At 39.9% G+C, this 12,042-nt stretch overlaps 1 protein-coding gene across 2 annotated transcripts in view; it reads right to left on the bottom strand.

Annotated features, from left to right (window-relative positions):
• Positions 1-12,042, bottom strand: part of STON2 (stonin 2) — a 150,750-nt gene that overhangs the window by 17,879 nt on the left and 120,829 nt on the right. The gene's annotated exons all lie outside the window — the stretch shown is intronic.

Here is a 12,042-nt window from a genome sequence, read left to right as displayed (position 1 = left end):
ATTACATGTGGGTGGGATGGCTAGCTTGTTATACATCTTTCCAAGTGTATTTATTCAAAGAGCAATTCCCTCTACTGAAAACGTCACTTTGAAAATGTAGGCTAATATGTGAGCATGCATACACACATACCCACGCTCACCCCAGAAATATAATGGGTAAAAAAGTGTTTTCTGTATGTACAGCAACCACAAAAGGAATTCAAAACATTTTAAAATTAAAGATGAGACTTTCCTTCAAATTAATCATTAATCCACTTTTGTAGATGTGTGATTTATTTTCTGGAAAATGAAAGGAAAAGGGTCAATAACCCAGGTTTGTAGAATTTATATTTTATGTATTATCATTATCATTACTACTACCACTACTCCTACTACTATTATTGTATCAAAGGCTAAAGGGAACAACGTGGCCTTGAGTAAAATACAATCACTTCCTTGGAACATAACTGATCCTCCCTAGACAGCTGGAAAAGGAGTGCATCTCAAAACTCATCAATTTTTTATGAAGCCGCTCTAAGGAGCTTTTGTAACAGTACTGTTCCCACCCAACAGCCTGGTACTGACCCAGCCCCTGTACCAGGGATATCCTTTTTGCCTTGGGGCTCATCACCACTCCCTAGTTTGAACAAGCCAAAGTCCTTTTCCTTTGAAGGGTGCATTTCTGTCAAAGCTGTTTATTCTTGCTGCCAAAGGATTCCCTTCTATTGAGAATCTTGTCCCCAAAATAGCGTTTCTCATTTTCCTCTATGAAACCAAAAAAGAAAGGGAGTGGGGAAAAAAAAGCCTTGTCTCCACTGAACATAATTATTTTTTTACAATAAATGCCTTTTTAAATGAAGTTATTTAAAATCACACCAAGTCCTAGACAGTTTTGAAGCATGAGACTTAGAATATAATTTAAATGAAGTTTCTTTAAATCTGGAGGGAAAATTTTTAATTAAATTAATTTCTAGAGAGTCTATAATCTCTTTGACAGCCATTAAAAAGTATCAAAAGACTTCATTACAAAATATTCTCTCCGTTGGCAGTTTCATCTCCTATTATTACAATCCGTTTTAAAAATCCATCATTTGGGGCGGTAGTGGGGCATAGGTCAAATATCTGGAAATGAGATTATTTTTCTACAAAATCATTTATAAAGAAAAAATATCTTAATAAGGATACTTTTGCAGATGAAAAGCAAAAGTGGTCTCTAGTTCACATGAAAATAAAGCATTTCTTGGGGTGAACCCAAGGACTGACAAAGACCACTTTCAAAAATAACCCCTTATTAACACTGACTTCCCTATTAAGCTCTTAATTTTCTATCATTTATCACTGACTGAAAGACAACATCAATTGTTTTTGCAAAGATTAGGTCATATATTTTCTGAGCCTCTTTTTATTAAAATCTATTATTTTTTTTGAGACTTTCACATTTAAAAAATTCTTATCTGTATGTCAAATTTCTGGAGGAAGATATTTGTATCATATATGACAAAAACTTGGTATCCTTTATGTAATATGACAGTGTATTCTTAATAAAAATGGTATACACCTGGGGCGCCTGGGTGGCTCAGTCGGTTAAGCATCTGTCTTCGGCTCAAGTCATGATCCCAAAGTCCTGGGGTGGAGCGCTAAGGCAGGTTCTCTGCTTACCAGGAAGTCTGCTTCTCCCTCTGCCTCTGTCCTCCCCCAACCCTCTCCATTCGTGCTTTGCTCTCTCTCAAATTTAAAAACAAAACAAATTCTTAAAAAAAAAAAAAGATACATCCTTACCGAAAAATTAGATAAAGTAGGGTAAGAACAGATAATTCGCTAATGAAGAAACACAAATGTCTAATAACTATTTGGGAAAAAAAGTTTAACCTTATAAAACAATAAATACAATTATCTCTGTGTCAAAGAGACAAAAATTTAGTATGAATAATAATCATTATTTGTGGCATAAGGAAATTTACACTCTGATGGAAGTGTTCAAAAAATCTTTCTGAAGGGCAATTTGAAAATTTGTATAAAAGTCTCAAAAAATGTGATCCAAAAATTCTATTCACAGGAGTGTAATATAAGGAAAGAATGAGACAGGCATGCAGAGTATACAGGGGTATGTTTATCACAGCAATGTTTCTATCACAGAAAAATTGGAAACAACCTAAATGCCCAATAATGGGAGATTGGTTATATTAAATATCATACCCCTAAAATGGAATCGCATGTAGCTATCAAGACAATGCTACTGATGCATGTTTATTCACATGGAAGCTGATCATGATATATTTTGTTGAGTGAATAGTAACTGGAGTCAGATTGCCTTGGTTTCAATTCCGTACCTGCAGCTTATTAGCTAGGTGACTTTGGGCAAGTTGTTTAATTTCTCTGCAACTCAGTTTTCCCATCTATGACGTTAAGAAAATAGTAAATCCCACCTGACAGGGCTGTTGGGAAAACACAGATGTTAGACTGTGCCTGGCAAGTGATAAATGTTCAGTAGATGTCAGCTACTGCTGCTACTACTAGAACGACACATTTTCATGATCTAAAATATACATGTATTAAAAAGCTTTGGAATATAATATTTCACAATATTTTGATGTGAAGACAGATGTCTCCCGTGGGGTAAGACGTGATTTAAAAAATAATAAATCTGTATTTAAAAAATACTGTTTGCTTATAAAATAAATAATAAAAGGTTAAAACACATCTTTAGCACTCCTACTAATTAACCTCAGAGAAAGGAGCCAGTTTAGCTGTAATCCACGTTGGTAAAGCAGTAGTTAGATTTTTCCCATGACACTTATGACTGATGTGGCTCATACTGGAAACAATGAAGGGGGGGCAGGGAAACCGGCAAATTTCTCCAGTAAGAAATAGGCAAAAAACTAATTATCTTCAAAACAAAATTAACTATCATCCAGAATTCCAATTTATTGACTTAATAAAATAAAACCAAAGTCAAAAAAACCAAAGTCAAAAAATCCAGCATAATTTTAATTACTATCTCTTCCACTTGCTACCTCCAAATTACTTTTATTATGAGTTGGACTGCTGCCAAACAAGCCATGTATAAAAATCAGGTTCTCATTTGACAGCACAGGGAGAACTGCTCATACCTAAGAGCTTCCTAATGTCTTTACTGATGCAAACAAAAAAAGAAATGGTGCTAGAACTCATACAGGAATTCAGCAAAGTGGCAGGATATAAAATCAATGCACAGAAATCTGTTGTATTTCTATATACTGAGACAGAAGAAAAAGAAATTAAGGAGTCAAACCATAAGATACCTAGGAATAAACCTAACCAAAGAGGCAAAGGATCTGTACTCAGAAAACTACAGGACACTCATGAAAGAAACTGAGGAAGACACAAAGAAATGGAAAAATGTTCCATGCTCATGGATTGGAAGAACAAATATTGTTAAAATGTCTATGCTACCTAGAGCAATCTATACATTCAATGCAATCTCTATCAAAATACCATCAGCTTTTTTCACAGAGCTGGAACAAACAATCCTAAAATTTGTATGGAACCAGAAAAGACCATGAATAGCCAAAGGAATGTTAAGAAAACCAAAACCGGAGGCATCACAATTCCAGACTTCAAGCTTTATTACAAAGCTGTAATCATTAAGACAGTATGGTACTGGCACAAAAACAGGCACATAGATCAATGGAACAGAATAGAGAACCCAGAAATGAACTCTCAACTCTATGGTCAACTAATCTTTGACAAGACAGGAAAGAATATCCAATGGAAAAAATAATGTCTCTTTAACAAATGGTGTTGGGAAAATTGGACAACCACCTGCAGAAGAATGAAACTGGACCATTTCCTTACACCACACACAAAAGTAGACTCAAAATGGATAAAAGACCTAAATGTGAAACAGAATCCATCAAAATCGTAGAGGAGAACACAGGCGGCAACCTCTTCAACATCGGCCACAGCAACTTCTTGCTAGACATGTCTCCAAAGGCAAGGGAAAAAAAGGCAAAAATGAACTATTAGGACTTCATCATGATAAAAAGCTTTTGCACAGCAAAGGAAACAGTCAACAAAACCAAAAGACAACCGACAGAATGGGAGAAGATATTTGCAAATGACATATCAGATACAGGACTAGTATCCAAAATCTATAAAGAACTTATCAAACTCAACACCCAAAGAACAAATAATCTAACCAAAAAATGGGCGGAAGACATGAACAGACATTTCTCCAAAGAAGACATGCAAATGGCCAACAGACACATGAAAAAATGCTTAACATTACTCGGCTTCAGGGAAAGACAAATCAAAACCACAATGAGATACCACCTCGCACCAGTCAGAATGGCTAAAATTAACAAGTCAGGAAAACGACAGATGTTGGCGAGGATGCAGAGAAAGGGGAACCCTCTTACATTGTCGGTGGAAATGCAAGCTGGTACAGCCACTCTGGAAAACAGTATGGAGTTTCCTCAAAAAGTTGAAAATAGAGCTACCCTATGACCCAGAAATTGCACTAGGTATTTACCCCAAAGATACAAACGTACTGATTCAAAGGGGCACCTGCACCCCAATGTTTTATAGCAGCAATGTCCACAATAGCCAAACTATGGAAAGAGCCTAGATGTCCACTGACAGATGAATGGATAAAGATGTGGTATACGTGTACAATGGAATACAACTCAGCCATCAAAAAAAAAGAAAAGAAAAGAAAAGAAAAGAAAAGAAAAGAAAAGAAAAGAAATCCTGCCATTTGCAATGATGTGAATGGAACGAAAGGGTAGAATGCTAAGTGAAATAAGTCAATCAGAGAAAGACAATTATCATATGATCTCACTCATATGTGGAATTTAAGAAACAAAACAGCAGATCATGGGGGAAGAGTGGAAAAAATAAAACAAGATGAAATCAGAGAGAGAGACAAACCATAAGAGACTCTTAATCATAGGAAACAAACTGAGGGTTGCTGGGTTGGGGGAAGGGGTAACTGGGTGATGGACATTGGGGAAGGTGTGTGATGTAATGAGCGCTGAGTATTATATCAGACCGATGAATCATTGACCTCTACCTCTGAAACCTCTACCTCTGTATTACACTATATGTTAATTAATTGAATTTAAATTTGAAAAGTGAAAAGAAAAAAAAAAAAGAAATGGTGGATTCTTTCAATGTTAAGACCACAATCTACTTTAAGTTCCCCAAAGATTAAATGATTACCATGGTAGTCAAAGTCACCAAACCGAAGAGTAAGTCAGAACTATGACAGAAGATTAAGTTTCTATATTTTGAATACAGCAGATACCCTGTCATTTCCTTTCCCCATTTGTTAACCTAATGTGTGCATTCAATGACAAATGCTAAAAACTTACTGAGAGCTATTCACTGGAATTTATTTTCAGTGGCAAGAACACATATTCTGAGATCACTGCAGTTTTCTCAGGATGAGGCAGCAGTCACGGTTACACAAGAGCAGATACTTGAAACTGTAACCAGCCCCTTACATATTCGTGAATCGATCTGTAGAGTGAAAAGAGGAACACAGAGTTTTCGGGCTTGAAGAGATTGAAATAATGAAACTTGCGCCCTTCATTTTGCTGAGAAGCCTGAGGCTCAGGAAGTGTAAGTGGACTGCCCAAGGAGACATTTAAAAAGTCCTACTTTTAATGTTTACTAACCCCGGTATCTTCTTAATGCTTATTTGTTAAGCTAAAATCCGGTTAATTTTTCCCATTGCCTTTGAGATTGGCGAGAGTTACCTCGGCCCACAGCTTTTCAGGAGCATTGTTCAGTAGCGGAAAAGAAGTTAACTAAATAAGGATTTACATCCGTTTATACAAAGAAGCCTTTGGGCATAAGGTCAGGTGATGTCATCTCCTGACGTGTGAATGTGTAAGGCTGAGAAAAGAGTACTCTTCTAAACCTTATCAAGGGAGCTTCTAACGGAGATAAAAGCAGCTGAGACCTGCTTAGACATCACAATACATTGATAAAGAGAGCCGGAGGGTTTGAGTCTATTCATCTGTCCTTAGCATTGTCCAGCAGACAGGATGCGTTGATGCTGGTCAGAAATATCCTCCAAGGAAAGAAGCCCATTCATAGAACAACCACTTAACTACTATTTGACTGAATCCCTAGCAGGAGCATCTGCCACTACAGTCTAGCTTCTATTTGCTAAGAGGACCTATGAAGCAGTATGGAGATGCCCTGCCAACTCCCTCCCTGCTTAACAAGATGAGCTGACCCAACACATTTTCTTTTTTTTGCTCAGAAAAGCAAGCATCTGACTTGAAGTTTGATGAATGTCCCAGGAACTTGTGTGTTCCTGATGACTCGGTTCTCTCTGGTTCTAAACTTTCGCTTCTGTTTTAGCCCTGCCCACTTTGCCAGTACTCAACTTTTGGATCCCTGCTTTGGCTTCTTCCTCTAACAACTAGACCTCCACTCAACTGGCTTACTGGTTCCTTGGCTTAATACATCTTCCTGGTATCAGCTTCTCAGGTCATTTTAGATGAAGACGCTTTCCTGCAACTCCCACCAGGACAAAGATCTTACTATAACACCTTGTTGTTGTCTGAGGGAACCAATTCCAGTCCCCCAGCAGAGGTCATAGGCAGGGAGCAGGGATAGATTCCAATATCTATAACAAACTGAAAAATCAACGTTCCATTTTATAAATTAATCTCTTAACATTTTATACATTAGGGTACATCAAAGACTTAACTAGTAATAAGGCCTGCTGGGAACCTAACCTGTGCTTTATTTATTTGTTTCTGCCATAGCAAAAAGCCTCCTGTATTTCCCTTCCATCCTTGCCTATTTGAGCACACCAAAGAGGGGTGAACAAAGAGGACTCTCTAGGGTCTAAGCCTTTTTGGATGGGCAATGAAGCTCTGCTTAATGGACCATAACATTCTTCTGTGATATCCTTAAATAGACATTTCCCCAAGAAGACATACAAATGGCCAACAGAGGGCACCTGCATGGCTCAGTTGGTTAAGTGTCTGACTTTGGCTCAGGTCATGACTTCGGAGTCCTGGGATTGAGCCCTGCATCGGGTGACCCACTCAGCAGGAAGTCTGCTTGAGATTCTCCCTCTCCCTCTGCCCCTCCCCTCCACTCATGCTCTTTCTCTCTCAAATAAAATGTTAAAAAAAAAAAAAAGACCAACTGACATATGAAAAGATGTTCCACATCACTAATCATCAGGAAAATGCAAATCAAAACCACAATGATATATCTATCACCTTACACCAGTCATAATGGCTAAAATAAAAAAGACAAGAAATAAGTGTTGGCAAGGATGTGGAGAAAAAACCAACCCTCATGCACTGCTGGTGGGAATGTAAATTGGGATAGCCACTATGGAAAACAGTAAGGAGGTTCCTCAAAAAATTAAAAATAGAAATATGATATGATCTATTAAATCCACTACTAGGTATTTACTCAAAGAAGATGAAAACACTAATTCAAAAAGATACATACACCCCTATGTTTACTGCAGCATTATTTACAATAGCTGAGATAGGGAAGCAACCTAAGTGTCTACAGATAGATGAAGGGATCAGGAAGATGTGACACACACACATATTCTTATACATACACACACAACGGAATATTATGCAGCCACAAAGAGACGACATCATGTCATTTGCAATACCGTGGATGGACCTAGAGGGTATTATGGTAAATGTAATAAGTAGGTTGAGAAAGACAAACACCGTATGATTTCACTCATATATGGAATCCAAAAAACAAATGAAGAAACAAAAACAGAATCAGACCTATAAACCTATAAATACAGGAAACAAACTGATAGTTGCTAGAGGGAAAGGGGTGGGGGGATGGGCAACATGAAAGAAGGGGTATGAGAGACACAGGCTTCCAGTAATGGAATGAATAAATCACAAGAATAAAAAACACAGTAGAGGAACTATATAGTTAATGGTATTGTAGTAGCGTTGTATGGGGATGGATGGTAGCTACAGTTGTGGTGAGCTTAGCATAAGGCATAAAGAAGTTGAATCACTATGTTGTGCACCTGAAACTAATGCAACATTGTGTGTCAACTGCACTCAAATAGAAATTCAAAAAAACAACAGCTCATCTCTGGTGTGATGAGAGGTGGAAAAGGTTCTTTTGGTTCAGGAGCTTAAAAGAGAAGGAGAAGCATCCAGAAGTTACTGTAAGGGAGAACGTATAGGAGGGGCAAGGGAAAAAGAGGGTCTCCATCCTGACTTTGAGTCAAGCAGAGTTTTTATACTGTGGAAGTGCCAGAGGTGGGGACCAGACAAGGACCGTCTGCAGGGGCACTGGGACAGTGTCCATACCCTTACTGTGACCAGGACAGGGGACTCATCAGGACTGCCTGTCCCTCTGCCACAATGGAAGTCTCACCCATGTGTGCCCCCATATCGTGACTCACTATTCTTCTGGCTGCCACGTGAGGCGACACCCCAGCAAAGACCCGTTTGAGCCTCAGTGACGGGAACTGCCACTTCTCCAAGGCTGACTCTGTAAGTTCAGCAGGGGGCTTGTGATAAGGGCAAAGAAACAGAGCTGGGGGCTCCCACACAGCATTATATACACTTGGGTATGTGTGTGCTGGGGATAAGAAGAGCGGGCACTCGGACTGAGTCTGTATCGAGCCTACCTTCCTGTGTTAACTTTGCTAGGCTATAATATAGCTTCCAGAAGAAATTCAAAAGGTCTGTTGGTGTCAGGGGTACCATCAGCTGGTCTGAGATCACCCATAGAAAGGTTAAGGGCAAGTTCCACTAGGTGAAAAGATCTCTATAAATGAGCCCCTTTCACCTATATTGCCCAAAGCTCATTACTTTTTATATGGACTTTCCAGCAATGACAATAACAAAATACCCAACAGCCTCTGTACGCAGTAAGCCACTTCTTTTCAATTGAATTAGGACTTGGTAATTTGATTTCATTTCAGTACTTATCCAGCTCCCATTTAGTTACCAAGATCAAAGGAGACATTCTACTTTTTTTTTTTTTTTTTTTTTTTTTGAGAGAGAGAGCGAGCACGCACGAGTGCCTGTGTGCATGCACAGGGTAAGGGTGTGGGGGGGGGGATAATCTTAAGCAGGCTCCACGCTCAGTGTGAAGCCTGACACAGGGCTCAACCTCAGGACCCTGAGATCATGACCTGAGCCGAAACCAAGAGTCGGAGGCTTAACCTACCGAGCCATGAAGGCAGCCCAGGAGATGTTCTTATACAGACTGATGGTAGATGAAATGTATAAACTGTAAACGTATCAAGTTAAGATGCTTTCTTAGAAAAACAGGAGAGCAACTAATTTCTAGCATGACATAGATTTATTCTTGCAGGTAGACATCTATTTTTATTTCTGAACATCTCAAATTTTTCAGAAGCCCTCATGAGGTAGATAATCTGCAGGCAAACAGTGAAATGCTATTTCCAGACGGTTCACCCACTCGGTACTTTCCTGACTTGCTACAACATCTACACTGTCGGGCATATATACACCATGTCTCCTGGGTGGGCCCAAGGCTCGTAAAAGAAAGGCTAGTTTAAAAGTGGTTTGTGCTAATGATGGATTGAATTCCTGGCTTCATGCTGCTCTCTACTGCCTGTTTTGTGCCATGTGGAAAACAGAGGGTAAAGCTTGGGCCCTGGAGTCAGATCGAGCTGGATCTGCGATTAGAAAACTATGAGCTCTTGGGCACCCTACTTCGCCCTCTCTAAACCTCAGGATTTCTCAACTCTCAAGGCAAATAATAACAGTTCCCACTTCATAGAGTTGTGAGAGTAAATGAGATCATTAATGGACACCGAATTTAACTGCCCCACACCTCAATAAATGTTAGCTATCACAATAAAAAATATGTAAACATTATTTCAGAGTTCTCAAGGAAGCAAAAAAGAGAGAGGCAAGAAAGAGAGGAGAGAGAATGCCTTTGAAGTTGTATTATTAATCTGATGGAGATTGAAGGACAGATTGAAGAGGGAAAGGAGGAAGAGAAATGGGAGGAAGGAAAAGAGGGATGGAGAAGGAGAGACGGATGACTCAGCTTATGATTCCATGAGTCCAAATCTGCCCATAATTATCGCATAGGTAAATCCCCAAAGGCTTGGGGATTACAAGAGATACGAGGGTCTGCATTCACAAAGCCCTTGTGGCTACAACAAAGCAGCCCTAGTCTATCACGTAAGAGAAGTGTTAAGTCTTGAGTATACACTCTGGTCAAGACAGAACATCCAACTTCCTATTACCCTCTGGTACTAAGAATTGCTTGGGGAATTGTTGGGGTTGGGCAGGTCTAAGATGTCCAGACAAGTAGTCCCCAACGTGGTGGAATGCACCCAAGGAGGTACACAGAATGATTCACTGGGGTATGGGAAGAAAATATCAGAACTTCTAATTTTGTTCACTTTTTAACTCAGCCTTTAAACACTTCTAATTTTTGTTTACATGCTATAAAACATTTACTAAAATACCTAGTATGTTCATAATTTATAAATAAGTTCATAATAATTTACACACACACACACACACAATTAGAGGCTCATGATGAAGTCTCTGGAGAAACATGACCAAACATTCAGAGAAAACTGGTATAGTACATTAGGCATGTTTCAAATACTTAGCATGACTTCACGTATACAAAGGTATCACCTCTTTTCTGTCCTTTGTAAGAGTGGGCTATTGTAACCAGAAAAATGGTCTTGGTTGTCAGTCCAAAGGGAGAAGTATTTTGCCAAATAAGAAGAATCTATTATTCCCTCAAACTCTCCTATTATTTGGGCAATAATTCAATCCTAAATGCCCCAGCTCCCTGTGGTCATGCTAATAACCTATCTCAGGTTTTCCGTGTTGCCTAGAACTTAGCTAATATGCTTTCATCACCACTCCTCCTTGCTTTCTACAGAGTTTTAAGAACAGTCTTCCAATTCTGCAGAAATTATGAAATTAACCTAAATAACTGTCAGAGTTGCTGCCAGAGCCAAAGACTGTGTGACCTCAGCATCAAACTACCACTCTTATCTTCCTTTCTGGTTTATCCTCTTGGTGACCAGGGAAGACACAGCAATGACAGGAAGAAGGGATGTCTGTGAGCCTGGGAGATCCTGACCCATGCCAGGATCATCATTAGCACAGCAAGTGTCTTTATTTTATTTTTTTAAAGATGAATTTATTATTTATTTTAGAGAAGTGAGAGAGCACGAGTGGCAAGGGCAGAGGGAGAGGAGGAGAGAAGCTCAGACTCCATGCTGAGCGCAGAGCCTGACACGGGGCTCCATCTCACAACCCTGAGATCGGGACCCAAGCGGAAACGGAGAGTCAGGCGCTTAACCAACTGTGCCACCCAGGCACCTCTCAGCAAGTGTCTTTAAATTAAATGTTTTAAATGTCCTGTTGTTCAAGTAACAGGTTGAGACTCTTACTTTTGCTTTCAATAAAGTTTTAGAGGAAAATTCAACCCACAGAATTCAGAGCAGAAGGACAAAGTCAATAGAGTGAACAGTACAGATGGAAGAAATTGCGTATTGCCTCTCCTGCACCCTCCCCGTGACTTTGGGCAACCACCTCACAACCGAACCTGCCCCCCTCTCATTCAAGGCTTCAGCCATCAAGGTGCCCCACCCCTGATGCATACGACCCAAGCAAAGTCAGGTGCTTGTTGGAAATCTCGGATAGTCTGACGCCAGCACAGGAAGAAAGCGGGAGCTGAGGTAGTCAGATGGAGGCACACTCAAGAGCCTGCACATTAGTTCGTGCTGATTGAGGCTTTAAGTTGCCAAGGTTCCTGACCAGCTGTGGGAGAAAGCCAAAGTGGCCTCGGAGTCTTCCTTCCTCTGTCCATGCTCTTGGGCAGTCCCTTCCCACACGGACTCCGAGCTGGAGCACGGGATTTACTTCAGTCAGGAGCAAACAGATCACAAGCAGAAACCTGAAAGGAGCGTGTGTGCTGGGGCTTGCCCTCTTTTGTTGTGCTTGGAACCCCAAGACCATGATGAAGTGAGCGTGCAGGGGGATAAATGACCATGTGGAGGAGAAGCAAGGCACCCTAGCCAACCAGGCACCTGACTGCAGACCCATGAGT

This window comes from Ursus maritimus, unplaced genomic scaffold, assembly GCF_017311325.1.
Source record: "Ursus maritimus isolate PB19 unplaced genomic scaffold, ASM1731132v1 scaffold_25, whole genome shotgun sequence".
NCBI lineage: Eukaryota > Metazoa > Chordata > Mammalia > Carnivora > Ursidae > Ursus > Ursus maritimus.
The sequence above is the reverse complement of the archived record's forward strand: the minus strand, read 5'-3'. Positions and strand labels throughout refer to the sequence as shown.